We start from the raw sequence: 21432 nt of genomic DNA on the forward strand, positions 1-21432 counted from the left end.
AGTAGTCTCAGAGTGGCACAGCTGAGGTTTTTCTGAAAAGGAATCAATAGGAGGGACCTTTTTATTGATGTCTCCAGGGCTGATGAATGGTTTTGGCTCAATTTCTTTCGATTCATATTTTAAGTTTACAAGTTGTTATAAACTGCAGTTTTGTAAGTTTTTGCCCTATATTATTTCTTTATATTACAGGAAAGGTTTTTAATGTTGGTAATATGTTTTCTACCTAGTATAAATCTTTTTTTTTCTAAAAAGAACAAGAAGCTTGGAATGTGAAATTTAAATAAAAAATCGCAGGCAAAAGAATGTACTTCAAATTGATTCTTTCTAAATATATTTTTCTGCGATGTATTAATGGCACTACACGCCCTTAAAAGCACAAGAGATGCTTAAATGATCTGCTACACAAACAAAAATAAGCCTTTAAGGGAAATTCCTCCCAAGCAAACAGCACATCTTCTGCTTTGGAAAACAGATGTTCCCAGAAGAGTAAACTGCTTCTGTATCAATTATGTCCCATTAGTGTCAAATTGTTAAAAAAATAATGATACATGGATGATTTAATTGGGGAGTTGTCTGATGAAAGCCTCGGCTCTATTTATCAGTCCAATGGGAAAGTTACTTCTTTCTAATTGATGTTCTACAAATGACTATTCAGTGATATGCTATAGAACATAATTTACTAAAGAATATTTAAATACCTATTTAATGAGGATGTGGAACATGATATGGTATAGTAATGTTGTGCAAATTATAAAAATCTCACACTATCTTTTTGATCAAATTATGTTATCGTTCAATCTTGCTTTGAGTTCTTTAACCTCCCAACACAATTACTTTCTGCACTCATGTTCCTTCCTATCACAGCCATGGATGCAGTTTGGGTTTATTGCTTTCATGGGTTTGCAACAGATCCAATAGGTTCACAATTTGGGGTCCTGAAAAAATAATGTGAAAATTTACCAGATAGAATAAACCGCCTGACCATTCAACTGTGGCGAGAGCTTTGAAATGTGTCACCCATTCACTTACAAGGCTAAGTTCTGAGCAGCCATTTGTCATCAAGTGTTGAAGATTAGGGATAACTTGCAGTCTGTAAAGAGAGAGTTAGGCTGACCATACAAACTATTTTATTGTACAATTTTCCTTTAGATTTACCAAAATCTCATAATGTGAGGTCAAACCTAAACACTTTCAATTTGTATGCTATCAGGCCCTTGCACTACATAGTTGAAGGTATACAGTATCTCACAAAAGTGAGTACACCCCTCACATTTTTAAATTTTATTATATCTTTTGATGTGACAACACTGAAGAAATTACACTTTACATTGTAGCAAAGTAGTGAGTGTACAGCTTGTATAACAGTGTAAATTTGCTGCCCCCTCAAAATAACTCAACACACAGCTATTAATGTCTAAACCTCTGGCAACAAAAGTGAGTACACCCCTAAGTGAAAATGTCCAAATTGGGCCCAATTAGCCATTTTCCCTCCCCGGTGTCAGGTGTGAATGGGGAGCAGGTGTGTTAAATTTGGTGTTATCGCTCTCACTCTCTTATACTAGTCACTGGAAGTTCAACATGGCACCTCATGGCAAAGAACTCTCTGAAGATCTGGAAAAAAGAATTGTTGCTCTACATAAAGATGGCCTAGGCAATAAGAAGATTGCCAAGTCCCCGAAACTGGAGAGGTTCCACTTAGAACAGGCCTCACCATGGTTGACCAAAGAAGTTGAGTGCACGTGCTCAGCATCATATCCAGAGGTTGTCTTTGGGAAATAGATGTATGAGCGCCGCCAACATTGCTACAGAGGTTGAAGGGGTGGGGGGGGGTCAGCCTGTCAGTGCTCAAACCATATGCCACACACTGCATCAAATTGGTCTGCATGGCTGTCATTCTAGAAGGAAGCCTCTTCTAAAGATGATGCACAAGAAAGCCTGCAAACAGTGCTGAAGACAAGCAGACTAAGGACATGGATTACTGGAACCATGTCCTGTGGTCTGATGAGACCAAGATAAACTTATTTGGTTCGGATGGTGTCAAGCGTGTGTGGCGGCACCAGGTGAAGAGTACAAAGACAAGTGTGTCTTGCCTACAGTCAAGCATGGTGGTGGGAGTGTCATGGTCTGGGGCTGCATGAGTACTGCCGACACTGGGGAGCTACAGTTCATTGAGGGAACCATAAATGCCAACATGTACTGTGACATACTGAAGCAGAGCATGATCCCCTCCCTTCAGAGACTGGGCCGCAGGGCAGTATTCTAACATGATAACGACCCCAAACACACCTCCAAGATGACCACTGCCGTGTTAAAGAAGCTGAGGGTAAAGTTGGTGGACTGGTCAAGCATGTCTCCAGACCTAAACCATATTGAACATCTGTGGGGCATCCTCAAATGGAAGGTGGAGGAGTGCGAGGTCTCTAACATCCACCAGCTACATGATGTTGTCTTGGAGGAGTGGAAGCGGACTCCAATGGCAACCTGTGAAGCTCTGGTGAACTCCATGCCCAAGAGGGTTAGGGCAGTGCTGGAAAATGATGGTGGCCACACAAAATAATGACACTTTGGGCCCAATTTGGACATTTTCACTTAGGGGTGTACTCACTTTTGTTGCCAGCATTTTAGACATTAATGGCTGTGGTGTGTTGAGTTATTTTGAGGGAAAGCAAATTTACACTGTTATGCAAGCTGTACACTCACTACTTTACATTGCAGCAAAGTGTAATTTTGTCAGTGTTGTCACATAAAAAAATATAATAAAATATTTACAAAAATGTGAGGGGTGTATTCACTTTTGTGAGATACTGTATATATATAATTCAAACAGAAAATTTGTGTAATGTATGGCCAGCTTAAAGCGTTTGTTACCCCAACATTTCATGTGCTTGCTGTACCATGTACTTGTATGCGAATGTATCCCGTTCTCTTTGTATTGCTTTCTTTATGTGAAATCCCTGGTGTTCCTGGCAGTCACCTTGCTTTCTTTTAAAAACTGACCACAAAAAGCAGGATAGCACAGTGTTCTGCTGCTTCCCCCCCCCCTCCCCCAGCTCGTATGCAGCTGAGAACAGAGGGAATTTGATCGCTCATAAAAAATGAAAACAGGTATTTATAATATTCTTTTTTAAATCTATACAAAAATGTTTTGCCTTTTTGTTTCTATTTTAAACTGAATGGGTTGTTTTACAAAGTGATCATCTACAATCACTTTAAGTTGCTATATGGTGCTATATTGCAATGATTTGGGCTAAATTATAGAGCTTTGCAGTGTGTTGAGCTACATATTCTTGTGTTCGCAGTCCAGAGACCCAAAAGTCCTATTTAGGACTATGCTTATTTTCTTTTTTTTATTAAAGTTTTATCCATATGTTTTTCTATTTTCTGCTAGGTTAAAAAAATTGGATTGGGTTTAATGTTTCAGGGGTGTTATTTTGGGGAGGATGGGGGGGGGGTACATATTATTTTATTTTGCTAGGACTATTTGCAGCATACACTTGTTGCCAGCACAGGCAAAACTACCCACTGTTTGCAGCACATCACCGCATACTTGTGCAATAAAGCAGTGTGCACTAAAGCATTACATATTTATTCTCCCTATTTACGTAGTTGTCAATAACTTTAGGAAATCCACTTTATTAAAAATGTCAGGCAAGCCTAAAGGGTGAGGCAGAAGTTCTGCACATGGAGGTAGCAGGGGGAAAGCAGGTTCTACAGAACAAAACAATGGTTGGGCAGCAACACAGGCAAGGCACATCTGCCTTTTTTATCTCAGAATGGATGTGCTATACAGCCACATTACATGGAGGAGGTCGTTAAGTGGCTGACAAAGTCTTCCTCCTCTCAGCCTCAAAGTTGCCAGTTGTCTGTTAATCTGCCCTTTTCTTCCTCCTCCTCCTCTTCTACTAATCCTAGCATAGACCAACAAATTTGCAATGGGGAGGAATGGCAGAAATATTTAATCACAGATCACAGATATTGAGGATTAGGAGGATCGTGCCGTAAATACAGAGGGAGGGGGCATCAGGCAGTGAGCAACAAGAGAAAGTGATGTTTCAGTAGGTAGAGTTTATTGCAAAGTGGGCTCCAGCGATAAGTAGGGGTGGATAATTAAACAGTATGTGACCTAGATTTTTCTAAAGAGGGTTGTTGCTTTTCTTAAATAATTGTACTGGAATTGATATACGACCAGTTTAAATTCAGATAATATTGTATTTAAATAAGTTCACTGTACTTATGCATTTTGGTATTGAATTTCCATTAGGCATGATTTATGACTTTATTCAGTTCATGTCTATGTTTAGTTTAAGGAAGATGTGTAAGCTCTGTTCATGGTTATCCAATGGAACTTCTTTAATTCTTTAACACAATATAGAAATGTAGACTGTATAGATATATTCATTAACTCCCACTGACAGGACTACAAAAAGAAAGGAATAGGATGTTTTTTTTTTGTTGCTATTATCAAAGTACATATGAAATACCCAAAGGATTCAGTAACTAGTATGTGAATTTTTGATTGAGTTGCATCCCTCCTCAAAACTGAAGTGATGCTCAGTTATAGCGATGAGCCAAACTGCCCTGAGTTTGGTTTCAGCAGGGTTCGGTGAACTTCAAAGAAGTTCGGATTTCTAACCTGAAACCCAGGAACCGATCCTGTTAAATTAATCATTTCTGGGCTAATAACAAGGGGGTGTCAAAAATAGCATTGGGGATGCGCACTGCTCTGGGAAAGATGTACCAATGTAAAAAAAATCCATTCCTGTACTGACAGGCTACTCCTGATGGTATGGTAAATACACAATATTCACAAGCTATTCATCTGATTTGAAAGACTTAAATAGCAATAATAGAGTTAGACTACTCCAAATTAACACTTCTGTTTTTTGTGTATAAGAGGTTAAATCACAATCCTAAATCTGTCAATAATTCTGGCAGCACTCACCATCTTCAGTCATAAGAGGGTCGTACTCTTTATATTATGAGTAACTCTTCCTCTATGGTATCTCTTTTTCTTTTCCTTTGCAGACAAATAATGGGTTCCAAGTAGAAACAGCTGTCATTGAGTTCTTGACGAAGAAGTGGTGCATGCTGTCCAACATCCATAAAAAAGGCTACAGAATGTTTATGGAGATGATACAATTGACAAGTCTCCAATGGCATTGCTCTTGTCAATGGTGTCATCTCCATAAACATTCTGTAGTCTTCTGTGGATGTCAGAAAGCCCACATCCCCCTCTTTGTCAAGAACTCCATGACAGCACGTTGCTTCTGCTGGGAACCCGTTACTTGAAGAAAAAGAAGAAGGAGAAGAAGGAGAAGAAGATGAAGGAGGAGAAGAAGGAGAAGGAGAAGAGAGAGAAGGAGAAGAAGGAGAAGGAGAAGGACCATTATGGAGAATGCAGAAGGATGAGAATGACAGAGCAGGGAGCTCCAAGAGAGAGATCTATCTGTCATAACAATATACTAACCAGATTGGTGACTGCACCCAGAGCATCTATGCATAACTGGAATATCAGCTTTAAATGTAAACATTAAAAAAAAAATTACACGCACAAAATATGATGCCAGAATATGGTGTCTCTTGTTTTGCCCATAAAAACTATACTGCCCGATTACAACATTTACAGCTTATATACAGGCATTTCCTAAGCATGTAATTTAAAGCAGTGTTCTTTCCATGTCATCCTGAAGTTGCATTAAATAGACCCTATCCTCCATGTCCCCCATTGTAGTGCCGAACCGTCCTATGCCAGTTTTTTTCATTACAACAGCTTGCCTAATAACCAGAATTTAGTATCAAGTTTTGCCACCTATGGACTTCATTGGTATTCACTACTTATTTTGGGATTTGTGAATTTCAAACAAGCAGATTCACCCATCCCTATTGACAGAATTGGCCAAAAGGAAAGATGAGCATCAGCTTGAGCAGAAACTCACTAGAAAACCAAGAGATCCTTTTCACCAGTTATTGTGAAAGAATCATGTCACATAGCTACTGGTAATGATTTGGGGTCATGCAGCAGTGCAGTGTGACATTTATCCATGTTTATGAAGGAACAGCCATTTTCTTTTTTGGAAAAATTGGAAAAAAAGCCATATAACATGTAGATCTGAATGAAAGATTTCTGAGACTATATGTAAAGTCTTAAATTATTGTAAATTCTCTCAGCTAAAGACAAGAAAATCCTGGAATACAGTTCAAACAACACTGTACTTCTCAATGCAGTTCTCAAACAATAGAAATGTGTGTTTATGCCACCAGGGGGGCACTCCAGTTTAGTTTGCTTGTGGGCTCCTACAGTTGGGTGATTGTTGGGATACAGTAGATGATAGCTTCTGTCCTCTCAAACCTTAATTGACAGGCAAGAGGCTCAATTTCTCTAACAAACTTTTTTAACCTTTAAATGATTCCTATTAATGTTCTCAGCCATCATAGGATAAGGTTTACCTATAGTCTGGTCAGTAAATATTTTTTTTCTTTTCCTCCTCTCAGTAAAATGGTTAGACCGGCATCTACAGTTTGGAAGCATTTCCACAGTGCAATTCCTGCTGAGAGCAAAGCTGCAATGTGCAAATATTGTGAGAAGAAATATTCTTTTCAAAATGCTACAAGGATGACAAAACACATCCTAGCATGCCAAAGGCGCCCTAAAGACATTCAAAATACTTTATGGAATGAAATGATGAGGACCATAATGAAAGTGCAAGTAGCTATTACTTTCAGAGTTTTCATTCCAGAAACACTCTTTCTGCTGCTTCTGGATCATTACAAAGTGTTTCTTCACTAGCAGCATCTTCAGGTAAGGAACAAACCACTGCCTCCCAAAAATACACAATCCCTTAATTTATATAAATGCATATTGGCAGGTAGCTTTTACATTATTATGAGGGAAAGGGGGGTGGTTCCAGTTCTCATGTATTGTTGAAATGTCATTATTCCATTTGTAATAAAAAATAACATTTTAGAAGATAAGCTTAGTTTATTTACGCAATAAGCTGTATTCATATTTCAAGCATAATACTTTTATATACAACTGCATTTCACCTTCCCAGTGTTACAAAATGCCTTTCGATTTGTAAAATTTTCCACACTGAAATTTTTTTTTTTTAATCTTCAATCTTTTTTAATCTCGGAAAAAACAGGGGAAAAAACTTTTCATGGCTTCAACATTTCCTATATCTCTATCTCTATAAAGGAAACACAATGAGTGTCACCCTGCTGAAAAATGTACTCCCGTGGCTACATCACTAGTATGTGTTGCATTGGCAAACCTCCTAACTCACGGCCTGCCCTAGGGTGACAACTATACTTCTGAATATACACAGTACTGTGTGGGAGTACTGACGCCCTAGGACAGGAAATGTTACTGGGAGAGCCACAAGCTAAAAATAAATGAAAAAAGCCTGTAAAAAAAGAAGACTAACACAGCTGCCACATCTAAGAACTGAAAATCTGCAATATTTTACATTTTGGTTCTTGGGTTTAGGTCTTGGATTAAACAGTTGAAGGTGATAACAAGGAAACAATAACCTTTCCTTTTTAGTAAATCCAAAATGAAATGGATCAGACCCTTTACTGTAATGCCTAATTCCCAGTGTATGAGCCAATGGCATTCCTAAAACTTGGTGCGCTTTGTGTAATTATGGACGAACCTGAACATTGATTTGCTGTCTAAGTTAGCTATGATTAAGACCCATTTTAGGGTTAAAACAGGTTAGTGGCCACAGGCTTTTAGCTGTATGTCTTTGTATGGACAAATAAAATGTTTGGGAACTTTGGACTGTGTGTGGAATCATCCATATATACTCTGCAGCTTGGGTCACGGAAATCTTTCCCAGCACCAGTGCTTTCCCTCAGAACAGAGGACAACATAGGTGGACCTGTGATACCATTGTATATGCCTTTGTGAATTTCTTTCTATGTGCAATAGTCCAGCATTAAACAATTCCTGCACTTTGCCTCTGTGCAGAAGTTTCCTGTATGACAGACCCGTCAGTGCTGCACTTTGAGGGTGACTGGTCTTGTATACGCCTCTTGAAGTGTCCAGTAGGCTGCCTGTAGTTTGAACTTTCTGGGTCCCTCCCACAGCTCTACTCACTGCACAGGCTATGCAAAGCACACTGATGATGCTGCTGCTGCTATTTTTGCAATGTAAAATCTGGGTTTGCAAAGTCATCTGGTGTACACAATGTGGATTTATATCCTCTGTTGCTATTGAAGAATATATTTAAATAAAACATGTTGTGCCAGATTCAGATTTAATAAAGTATCACTGGAAACCTAGCATCAGTATGTCTATTGGGAAGTTCATAATAATAATTCTTCTAATTTTTTAATATTTCTGAAAATAAACCCAGATACAGTTACTTTGCTTTGCAAATGATTTAACAATTTCAGCCCTCTCCCATTAGCTGTAACAGCTTTGTGTAAACACCAATTTGTTCTAACAGCTTTCAGATGTAGACATTTCATACTTGCCTAATTGAGGCTGCTTTACCGTTTCAACAGTTTATTTTTAAAAATGCTGGCTCCTTTACTACAGTATAGAAATTTCAGCCAGATTTGTGGCTTCTTTCAGCCATTCTGAGTATCATTAGATGATGCAGAAGAGCATCATTTTACTTTACAGGTATTCTGAATAATTTATTTGTGTGCCAGAGTAAATGTCTGCTAGTAAAATCCTTGCACCTAACTTGATCACTCAGTTGTGTTTAATACATTTCAAACTGAAAAGGTAATTTAGAACTTGATAACAATATTGAAAAGGAGTTGTTTTATTGAAAAGGTTAGCCCACTCAAAACTGAAATTCCAGTTATGGATAGATGCTCTGGGTGCAGTCATCTGGTTAGTATATTGTTATGACAGATAGATCTCTCTCTTGGAGCTCCCTGCTCTGTCATTCTCATCCTTCTGCATTCTCCATAACGCTTCTTCTCCCTCTCCTCCTTCTTCTTCTTCTCCTTCTCCTTCTTCTTCTTCTCCTTCTCCTTCTTCTCCTTCTTCTTTCTTCTTCTTCAAGTAATGGGTTCCCAGTAGAAGCAACGTGCTGTCATGGAGTTCTTGACAAAGAGGGGGATGCAGGCTGTCTGACATCCACAGAAGACTACAGAATGTTTATGGAGATGACACCATTGACAAGAGCAATGCCATTGGTGACTCTTGTCAATGGTATCATCTCCATAAGCATTCTGTAGCCTTCTGTGGATGTTGGACAGCCTGCACCCCTTCTTCCTCAAGAACTCAATGACAGCACACTGCTTCTACTTGGAATTCATGATTTGCCTGCAATGGAAAAGAAAAATAGATACCATAGAGCAGGGGTCTCAAACTGGCGGCCCTCCAGCTGTTGCGAAACTACAAGTCCCATGAGGCATTGCAACAGTTTGAGACCCCTGCCATAGAGGAAGAGTTACTCATAATATAAAGAGTAGGACCCTTTTTTGACTGAAGATGGTGAGGGCTACAAGAATTATTGACAGATTTAGGATTGTGATTTAACTTCTTATACACAAAAAACAGAAATATTAATTTTGAGTTGTCTAACTCTATTATTGCTATTTACGTCTTTCTAATCAGAGGAATAACTTGTGAATATTGTGTATTTACCATATCAGCAGGAGTAGCCTTTTTCAGTACAGGAATGGATTTTTTTTTACATTGGTACATCTTTCCCAGAGCAGTGCCCATCCCCAATGCTATTTTTGACACCCCCTTGTTATTAGCCCAGAAATTTTTATTGGCTCCTTTGATTTCAATGGGTTTCAGGTTTGATATCCGAACATTGGTACATCTTTCCCAGAGCAGTGCGCATCCCCAATGCTATTTTTGACACCCCCTTGTTATTAGCCCAGAAATTTTTAATTTAACAGGATCGGTTCCTGGGTTTCAGGTTAGAAATCCGAACTTCTTTGAAGTTCACCGAACCCTGCTGAAACCAAACTCAGGGCAGTTTGGCTCATCACTATAACTGAGCATCACTTCAGTTTTGAGGAGGGATGCAACTCAATCTAAAATTTCACATACTAGTTACTGAATGCTTTGGGTATTTCATATGTGCTTTGATAATAGCAACAAAAAAACATCCTATTCCTTTCTTTTATTAGTCCTGTTAGTGGGAGTTAATGAATACATCTATACAGTCTACATTTCTATATTGTGTTAAAGAATTAAAGAAGTTCCATTGGATAACCATGAACAGAGCTTACACATCTGTCTTAAACTAAACATACACATGAACTGAATAAAGTCATAAATCATGCCTAATGGAAATGTAATACCAAAATGCATAAGTACAGTGAACTTGTTTAAATACAATATTATCTGAATTTAAACTGGCCATATATCAATTCTAGTACAATTATTTAAGAAAAGCAACAACCCTCTTTAGAAAAATCTAGGTCACATCCTAAACTGTAAATTAGCTTCCCTGCCACTGCAGCAAATGTGGTTAAAGTGTCCTATGTCACTTGTGTCACGCTGCACATTAGTCTGTAGGGAGACTGGTTAAACTAAAAGAAAATCTGCGTGTATACTTTGTTTAGCCCTAACTTTCAGTCTTGCTGACAATGGTCTAAACCAGTGTTTCTCAACTCCAGTCCTCAAGGCGCCCCAACAGGTCATGTTTTCAAGATTTCCCTCAGATGAAACGGCTGTGGTAATTACTAAGGCAGTGAAACTGATCAAATCACCTGTGCAAAATAACGGAAAGCCTAAAAAACATGACCTGTTGGGGCGCCTTGAGGACTGGAGTTGAGAAACACTGGTCTAAACAGGTAGGAAATAAGAGAAACTACAACAGGGACACAAAGACAGACAGAAATAAAAAATTGACAGAGGTTGTAGCCCCCATATCCTGCATAAAAAAATTTTGTTTTTATCTGTGTTGCTATTGGAGAGCACCCCCATTTCCTGTCCTGTCAGATAAAAAAAGACCAACAGAGTTTCTAACACTTCCCCAATTTAACCAAAAGTAAAAATAGAAAAATAGTAGAAAAAGTTTTGGTTGGACATGCTTTAATTGTTATGAGCCTAATTTTAGTATTGTACATTTATTTGACCTAATTGTTAATACTACAACTGTGCAAAATGTTACCATACTGTAAAAAATATACAGTACATATACCCCTATCATCACTAAGGGCTTGTTTACACTTTCTATTTGGGGCCCGAACAAAAACACGCAATTGACCTGCATTTTTACCACCCTTTCCTTAAGCTGAAAAGGCAATGGACAGGAGTTTACCCATGCCACAATCACAGCACAAAAATATCCACCCTGTTGCATTCAGTGGGCTGCACCACCGCCGAATGTGGTCCATTTATGTGAATAGGGCTTGCTCCACAACCAACCCGCAACCATGAGCAATGCATGTGATTGTGGCACAGTGCTACAGCATTGACAAGGGTAAAATAGGAGGTGAGGAGGCAGCATATTGCCTCCTTGCCACCTGTCAAACATCTCTGAAAAGCAATCTGACCATGGATTACTTGTCAGAGGGTCTTAGCCTTAGTAAGTAAAGCTTTGAAAAAAAAAAAGAAATTTATTCATTTTATATAATGTATATCTGAATCACTGTCATAGATAACATAAAATCTCTTTTACTTCTTCTGGTTCTCTTTTAAATGCAGTTCAACCACTAGAGGGCTACTTGACAGTCAGTACCGAAGAAGTCAGCTATCAGTTCAAAATACATATAAAAGAGTAATTCCTTGCAGTTTCTAGTGCTCTATATCAATTTGTGGTTACATTTTTGTGGCAATACAAATGGCAAGCTCAAGGAGCTGCATTCAGTGTACCTACCAATTTATGTTGTAACGTGTTCCAGAATGCAAAGTAAGGCACAGCACAGTTATGTGATGACATAATGCGATTTTATAGTCATCCATCTCTAGCTCAATGAGCTGATTCAATCACAACTGCAGTGATCCATTGCTAAAAATGTACAGAGCTTTGTATGACGGAACCAAATTCCATACTTATGTCATGGCTATCAAGATCACGTAGAGGCATGTTTTGGAAAGGCTGCTAGAGTAACTTTCCTGCTCATGAGTTCCAGTTACAATCTGCATCAATCAATGTAGAAAAGTCGAAGTAACTCTTGGATCGCAGTCCAGCATTAGCTTTGAGTTCCAGAAGCCACAACCACAAGTGCATAAGACAATGGTTTGATAGCAAGTGCCTGGAAAGAGAGTCATAGCCTCAACGTCCACTTGTGAACTTAGGTGGCTTGGGTGTTGAGTTCCCTTCTTCTGGATTAATATGTTTAGTAAATATTGAACTTGATGTTCTGGGCCTTGTTTTAGCCTCATTGTTTATGTAGCTAAGCAATATGACTTGTGGGCCAATTTGTTAGCATAGTTTTGCTGGCATTGTTCAGCAAAGCAAATCACAGCCCTCAACGCTTTTTGGTTTTCTGTAGATCTTGCTTGTCTCAAATCATTTTTTCTTTGAATAAAGTTTTTATTTTATTTTATAAAAAAGATCAAAACAATGGGGGTTATATACTAAAAGCAAATCCACTTTGCACTACAAGTACAAACTACAAGTGCAAAGTGCACTTGAAATTGCACTGAAAGTGCACTTGAAAGTGCAGTCGCTGTAAATCTGAGGGGTAGATCTGAAATGAGGAGAAGCTCTGCTGATTTTATGATCCAGTCATGTGCAAGCTAAAATGCTGTTTTTTATTTTCCTTGCATGTCCCCTTCGAATCTACAGCGACTGCACCTCCAAGCGCACTTTCAGTGCAATTTCAAGTGCAATTTTCACTTGTAGTGCAAAGTGGATTTGCCTTTCGTAAATAACCCCTATATATACAACAAGATGCCTACTCAAAGATTTAGGAGTCATAATAATCTGTTTGAAAGTTCACAATGTTTTGTGGAAATAGGGAAGAAAGTAAGGCAGAAAAGAAGGAAGAAAGATATTGAATACAAATAACACATACACAAATGGTGTATCTTGTCAGGTAGTGAAGTTGTTTTTAACATGGTAATTTCAGATTTAATAGTCTATTGACCCCAAACCATTATTTCATTTATACCGTATACAGGATCCCTTGCTCTAATTATTCTGCTTTCCTTTTATATTCACAGAAATGTTATGTCTTATAAAGGTGCAGAAGTAGTCATTCTTCACACGGGTAGGAACATGTAACATTTTTTGTCTATACCATCATATATTTTGCCCATGTCCTGAATTAGGTAAAGGTCGCTCAGAAATCAGGCATAGATTGTGTCAAAGGAATAGACAAAAGCATAGTCAGAGGTTGTTGACAGGACCCATTGGAACTGAAACTCAGAACCGGGTCAAGCAGGAACGTCAAAGTCAGAAGACACAGCAACACTGAGGCAGGAATAATTTCAGTGAGATTAGGAATCAGGACAGTCAGGGTCACCAATATGGTCAATCAAAAACAGCAAAGAGAAATTAAAAGACACAAGCTAAGAAACACTACAGTGGGCAACCTAAGTATGAAATAAGATGCCATTAAAAAAGAGGCCAGGCCAATTAGAATGTGATTTGAAGCTTGCTAGTTCAAAAGCATGATTGGAATTGCTTTTCCAGGTAGAAAGTGAAAGTGTAATACCGCGCTGTCCCTTTACACAACAAACAGCAGCTCGCACAGCAAATAGACAGTTGCAAAGATAACAGAAATAAAAGTGCAGCACTAGAAACATGTCGCAAAGTAAACTGAGACAATGTTGTGAATCTCACAATCAATATAGAAAATTGTGTAAAACCTTAATTAAACATATTCATAGTGATACTACATCAATATTGAAAAACAAATGGACAGATACACGTGAAATCCGTGAGTAGTAGAAACCCAATGTGCAGTAAGTCCAAACATTAAATGGATAACAACCAAGTGCTCATAACATCCTCTTGGCGTCAAAAGTGAAAACAACTCGTGAAGAAAGTTTACAAGTAAATAATCCACCACCAATTTAGATGAAGGCTTACCAGAATGTTTGAACCCAAAAGGGCGTACGCCCAGTGAGTCAAACAGGCTTGTGGCGGTGTACACCAAAGATGAAGGCTTTACATTTTTGATAAAGCATTTAGATAATTCCACAAGTCTTCGAAGGGCTCTCAGGGGTAGTGACCTCCAAGGTAGGTATTCGTGGAGCAAGATGGATATATTCTCCCATGTGTTCATATATGTAGTAGGAGAGGAGGACAAAATGCCACATAGCGTGATTCCATAAAAATTATTGAATATTTATAAAAGTTAAAAAACTCACATATAAGAAGATAAACAGCACTTTTGGTACATGTATAATGGCAGCAGTGGAGCTTGTCCCAAAGGAACACATGAACACATGGGATAATATATCCATCTTGCTCCATGAATACCTACCTTGGAGGTCACTACCCCTGAGAGCCATTTGAAGACTTGTGGAATTATCTGATTGCTTTATCAAAGGTCGCCAGATTTAAAGCTTTCATCTTTGGTGTACACCACCACAAGCCAGTTTGGCTCACTGGGTGTACGCCCTTTTGGGTTCAAACATTCTGGTAAGCTTTCATCTAAATTGGTGGTTGATAATCTACTTATAAACTTTCTTCACGAGTTGTTTTCACTTTTGACGACAAGAGGACGTTATGAACACTTGGTTGTTATCCATTTAATTTTTGAACTCACTACACATTGGGTTACTACTACTCATGGATTTAAAGCGGAGTTTCGCTAAAAAAAAATTTTTTAGATGTCAGCTGCTGACTTTTAAAATAAGGACACTTACCTGTCCCGGGGTCCAGCGATGTCGGCACCCGAGACCGAACCGTCCCTCGGTCCTCGGGGGCTGCCGCCGCCATTCTCACTGGGGGAATCAGGAAGTGAAGCGTTGCGGCTTCACTGCCCGATTCCCTATTGCGCACGCGCGAGTCACGCTGCGCGTCTACACTGGTCCCCGTTGTGTTGTGGGAACTGTGTATTTCCCGCAACACAACGGGGGTGGGCGGGGAGTCTGCGGCTAGCTGCGGCTAGCTATACCCGGAAGTGGGTGCAGATACCTGTATTATACAGGTATCTGCACCCCCCTCCCCCCTGAAAGGTTCCAATTGTGACACCGGAGGGGGGGAGGAATCCGATGAGCGGAAGTTCCACTTTAGGGTGGAGCTCCGCTTTAATGTTTATTTGTCCTTTTGTTTTTCAATATTGATGTAGTATCACTATGAATATGTTTAATTAAGGTTTCACACAATTTTCAATATTGATTGTAAAAACGTATCCTAAATATGTACATAGGTGAGTCAGTAGGTTGAATCACAAATACTGACCCAATTTCCCCATCCACACATTCAATATGGATGGGGTAATTCTCCACAATAGCTGAGCTATTGTATTCTGACAGATGAGTGACTTCCCCGTCATCAGAATACACTCATCAGCACTGCAGGCTGTAGCCTGCAGCTTAATCAAATGTCTAAAATCCATCAGGGCGGTTGAACAGAAGTCAATTGGTAGATCAACTGTACCCGTATATGAACTGGCCGAATTTCGATCAATGTATGGCCAGCGTAGCAGTGCAGCCTCATCAGTGCCACCTCATCAGAGCAGCCTATCAGTGCCCATAAATGTCCATCAGTGGCACCTTATCAATGCCCAGCATAGCCCATCGGTGCAGCCTCATCAGCGCACATCAGTGAAGGAGAAAAATTACCTGTTTCCAAAATTTCAAAAATTTTGGTCGTTATTCATTTATTTAGCAAAAAAAAAAAAAAAACTAATTGGTGGTTAAATACCACCAAAAGAAAGCTCTATTTGTGTGAAAAAAAATTATACAAATTTTGTTTGGGTACAGTGTTGCATGATCACACAAATGTCATTCAAAGTGAATCCTCAGTGCCGCTATCTTGGATATGGGAGCTGGCTCCCCACTGTGAATGTGTGATATTGCATTCAGACTGGTCCCGCAGCCTTCTGGGATGTGTGACATGTCCCAGGTGTCTGCAGGCAGGCAGATGACGGGCTGACACAATTCCACATGTGGGAACGGGTACCTGTCATAAAAAGGTTCCTGCTTCCATGTAAAAAAAAACCCTGTCAGAAAAAAAATAGGGGGAGGAAGAAGGTAAGCGGAACTTTTAAGAAAAGTTCTACTTTAAGGACTATCATGCCATTTTTACATGGAGATAAAAAAGCATCTGTGTATGATCAGTGGAAGGATCTCTCGAAGCGATAAACTCAGTGCTGTATTTTGGCCTAGGCCAACAAGGCCCAGGCCTAGGGCGGCACTTTTGGGGGGGGGGGGAGCGGCGGCCGGCGCCGCCCCCCCGCACGAAAAAAGCCCCCCCTCTGCCTCCCGAGTCAGTCTATTCATTGCCGGAGGTTGTTGGTTGCAACAGCGTCTCTCACATGGAGTGCTCACAGTTCCCCCCTCCCCCCCCTTCCCCTCTGCACAGACAGGAGAGAGAGAACTTGTCAGCGTCTCCTCCAGCGTTGTGATTCCAGGGTCGCTCGGATTGTGTCTTCAGTGGGCAGACCCAGCTACAGTCTGTATATCATGGAGGGTGAGAGTAAAATCCCGATCCTCTTCACTGTCTCTCCTTGAAAACCTCACACAGGGCTTATCTGTGCTCCAACTTTGTTTCTCCTATCATCTCCCTGTTATCTCAAATACAGACTCTCTGATAATTAACCCTTTGTGTCCTTGCTGTGCTTTACTACTCTGCATCAATGGGCACATGTACACTGCTGCTTACATATATGATTAACTCTTTACAGCTCAATATCTGCAGGCTGGTGCTTCTGGAATCAATGGCATTTAACACCTTAGTGTCTGCTTGTATATGTGGTTAACCTTTCATAGCTCCTTGTATCTCTAAGCCCCGGTTCACATTGATGCTACTTTGAAATCACGCTATTTCATTGAAGTAGCACGATTTCAAAGTAGCAAGGTCAGCGCGATTTCAGGTGCTACTTGATAGACATTTGTGTGGCTTCATTCACAGATGTCTATTGAAGTAGCACCTGAAATTGGCAAAAGTAGTACAGAAACTACTTTTGCAAATTGGTGCGACGCTGCAAAATCGGTGTTGCACCGATTGGAACAGTGCCATTGCCTCCAATAGCCTGCAACTTGTCATGCGATTTGTCATGCAAATCGCATGACAAATCGCTCCAATGTGAACCTAGGCTTAGGCTCAAGTCACACTGGAACCGGCCTCAGATCGCACAGGAACGCTGTGCATCCCTGTTCTCCATTTCAGGGACCGGATCTTTGCCTGAATTCGGCATTGAAACAGAGCCAAAGAAGCGTTTCTGTGCAGTGTACTCCACAGCCGCCCCTGGAGATATGTGAACCAGCTCCATAGAGAGCCAGTCACATTCCCCTGCTATGCGAAATGGATGCGGGTAAACCCACATCCAATTCAAATTTGGTGTGAACCCAGCCTAATGCTGCCTTCTGACATATGAAGAAAAGTGTAATTTCTGATCATAGATCAGTCTGAATTGTATTACCCATCCTGCTGACTACATTCATCCCAGGTTCACACTGATGCAGGTTAGAAACTGTGCAAGTTCAGCTGAACTCACACAATTTCAAACCAGCAATGCAGTCCGACTTCGGGGGGTGATTTGACAGACATCTGTGTGGGTTCCTGCACAGATGTCTATTCAAATCACCCCCTAAGTCGCCAAAAGTAGCACAGGAACTACTTTTGGGAATCGGCATGAGCATTTTTTTTACACAAATAGAGCTTTTCTTTGGTGGTATTTAATCACCGTTGGAGGTTTTATTTTTTACGCTACAAATAAAAAAAGACCAAAAATTTAAAAAATAAAAGCATTTTTCTTAGTTTCTGTTATAAAAATTTGCACATAAGTAATTTCTTTTTATAAATTTTGACTAAAAATGATGCTGCTACATTTCTTTGGTAAAAATAACCCAAATCAGTGTTTATTTGGTGTTGGCAGTGATGGGGGACAGACAGATGTTTTATGGGGACACAGACATGTGTATGGGGACAGGGGTGACAGTGGTGCTTGGTGTACTGTTTGTGGGGTGATCTGTAACAGCTCTCTGTGTAAAATCTTCCTCACACAGAGAGCTGTCACAGATCTGCAGATCCCCCCCCCCTCAACTGAGCTCGGCGGGGTTTACATTGTGATGCGTCTCTGTTTACATTGTGACGGCTGTGATTGGACACAGCCGTCACGTGATCGGGAGGGCTGATCTCTGCTCAGCTGGATTCTGTGATCATAATGATCACAGGATCAAGCCACAGCGCGCCTTGTGGCCGTGCTGCGAGCACGCGCTCTGAGGGACGTTCCTGAACGTCCACTCAGGACAAGGAAATGACCACCCAGCCGTTTATGTGTAGAGGCCAGGTGGGAGGCAGGCATGTACTGGCCATCGGGACTACAGGGAGTTTCCCGGTGGGCCGATGGCTCAGTGGGCTGGTTTCAGTGATGGGGAGGAGAGAGAGAGAGAGAGATACAGAGCGCCAACTAAGTGTAGCATTAAAACAACTTTTTATTCCACTAAAGGAATGTTACTGACAAAGGGAGTAGGGTGAAAGGCATTTAGACACTGTGCAAGAGTCCAGGCTTGTCATCAATCTGAATTAGGAGCCGCCAGCGGGAACCGATCAGGCTAGTAAATGCAGAGCACCGGTGCGACAGTGACAAGTGACACGCTCAGGGCTCCCACTGGTTCTGCATTATGCTGAGTTGAACTATTTCATTTTATACAGTGTAATAATAGAAATTATGCACTTCAATCACCCTGACACCATATCAACCATGGTGCCGTGATGATTGAAGTGCCAACACCAGGTGTTTGGAGTAAAGTGGGCCGGTCTGTATGAAGTCCAGGGCCAAATTATTGTCCCAGTCCAGCCCTGGTGGGAGGTGGTTAATGTACAGAGAGAAAGAGGTGAAGCTCTAAGAAGAAAAGGTGGGGCCTAAAGAGGAAAGGGTGTGGTTTACAGATGACAAGACGGGTCTTAAACAGGAAGGGGCATGGCATTGACAGGAAAGGGTGGGTCGTATTTAAATTAGGGGGTGCAGAAGTTTAGTCAGGCCTAGGGCAGCACAAAACCTAAATACACCACTGGATAAACTACATTGAATTTTTTTAGCTTCCTATGACTGTGCACGTTCTTTAGCATACCCAAGTGTCCCGCTACAATACCACACTATCACAAGAAATGTTTACAGTATATCAGTGGCACCTCTCCTTAAAAAGTAAAGGCGAATGGGTACCATAAGACAAATAAACAAAGACTGAAAAGTGTACTCAGAAACACTAACATTTCAAAACAGCAAACATGGGTTGAAAAGGCAGGTAACAAGATTATGATCCAATTAACCGCACCAGTAAAGAGCAATCTGGTTAATCAACCGCACTCTACACTAGGCAAGTGTGTCAAGTGGCATACAAACAACACTTGTTTCTTTGTTCAATTAAACTGATCTCCAGAGCAAAATGATCTCAAGATGAAAAAGAAGATGTTCAAACACAAGTGAATTAGTAAGAGTCACATAAAGTGCAACCTCTAATGAAACCACATCATAGGCTGCTCTTGTCATCTGTTATCATACACAGTCCTCTGCACAAAAATATCATTTACTTTGTAGAGATTGGTAATTGTGATAATAGATAGGATAATAAACATACCTAGGTAAAGTAATGTGTTTTAGGATTAGCGTCATATAATGTACCTGAAATGTTTTGCTGAAAGAGAAATATTTTGTTCCTTAGATGGATCAGATAGATTAACAATAAGAGTTATTGTGAACTATATTCCCAAGATTAATGCTGTAAACAGAGCCAAAAAACCCAGCCTTGGGCAAGCCGAACTCACAATTCATAATTATAATTTAAATACGTTTCAATTTCTGGCTTTTTAAACAAGAGTTTAAATGTTAGTCCAGTTAAAGTGATACTAAACAGAGAAGTGTTAATTGCCATAAATCATTCACATAAATCATATATATCATGCCACTGTATATAGGTATTTCTTTAAAAAAAAAAAATGTATTTAATTCTCTAATGCCGCGTACACACGGCCGGACTTTCCGGCAGGAAAAGTCAGACGGAATCTTTTCATTGGACATTCTGATCGTGTGTGGGCCTCATCGGACTTTTTCTTTCGAAAAATTCTGACGGACCTAGAAATAGAACATGTTTCAAATCTTTCTGACGGAGTCAGTTCCTATCGAGAAAACCGTTTGTCTGTATGCTGTTTCGACAAACCAAAAACGGGGCGCATGCTCTGAAGCAAGTACGAGACGGCAGCTATTGGCTACTGGCTATTGGCTATCCTTTTTCTAGTCCCGTCGTACGTGCTGTACGTCACCGCGTTCTGGGCGGTCGGACTTTGGTGTGATCGTGTGTATGCAAGACAGTTTCAGTGGAACTCCGTCGGAAAAACCTTCAGAGTTCATTCCGACGGAAAAAACGGTTGTGTGTACACGGCATAAGAACCTTATTTCTGCAGCACTGTTGTGTGAGCACATGATCTTTCCCTGTTCTTTGGCATCTGCAGGGAGGGGCTTCTATTACTCTGCTGATGTATGCACTCTACAGTGTGAGTCTGTGTCTGGCCAGCCCTGATTGGTGCTGTGTAGGCACATGACAAAAAAAAATAACTTTGAGAAGGGCAATTAAAATTTGATTTTAAATAAATATCTAAAAATAAATAAATAAATATCTATATATAAATATAACTATTTTACAGCCCCATTTAAATGTTTATTGAACATCAAATGTGTAGTTTTTGTGAATTATTATGGTGTAGGGGGAGTCAAAGTTTATTGACACTAGCTTTCATTTTGTTAAGATGGCATTTATATCCAAGGCTCTTTTTGTTTTTTTTTTTACTTTACAGATATTAGCAATCACATTTGATATGTAATACTGATTTATACAGAAAACTAAGCGTTTTTGTGAGTTTCTAAGTGAATGTCATCAATCATCAATCACTATATCCCACTCCCATGGTGTTTAGCAATAGGAGGACATGGAGGAGGAGGGAGGGAGGTGTCATTTACCACTATCTATACTCCCACATGTGTGATTCTATAATTGTGCAGGCTGCACAGATAAGAAAAAAGAGCAAATTAGGAGCTTAGAAGGGGATTGAAACATGAGCATGCTCAATAGAGGACACCAACTGGTTACACAATCCCAGCCTGCAATGGGGACATAGAGAAGATGGAAGGGGCAGCTGAATGCAGGATCAACCAGGTTTCACTCAACAAAAAATTAATACTTTAGTGGTTTTATGAGTATGAACAATTTGTTATATATTATGTAATGATAGTTTATCATAGTCTGGGTTTAATCCCAGATAGCAAGGATAACTTACCACAAATTTGTGGCAGTGTTGAATTGTAAGTCTGTTAACTTGCTGCACATTTTTACTGGCAAGTTGTACACTTGCAGAGCACTTGAAGCACAAGTTCTAGTCTAATTTG

This window comes from Aquarana catesbeiana, linkage group LG07, assembly GCF_042186555.1.
Source record: "Aquarana catesbeiana isolate 2022-GZ linkage group LG07, ASM4218655v1, whole genome shotgun sequence".
Lineage (NCBI taxonomy): Eukaryota > Metazoa > Chordata > Amphibia > Anura > Ranidae > Aquarana > Aquarana catesbeiana.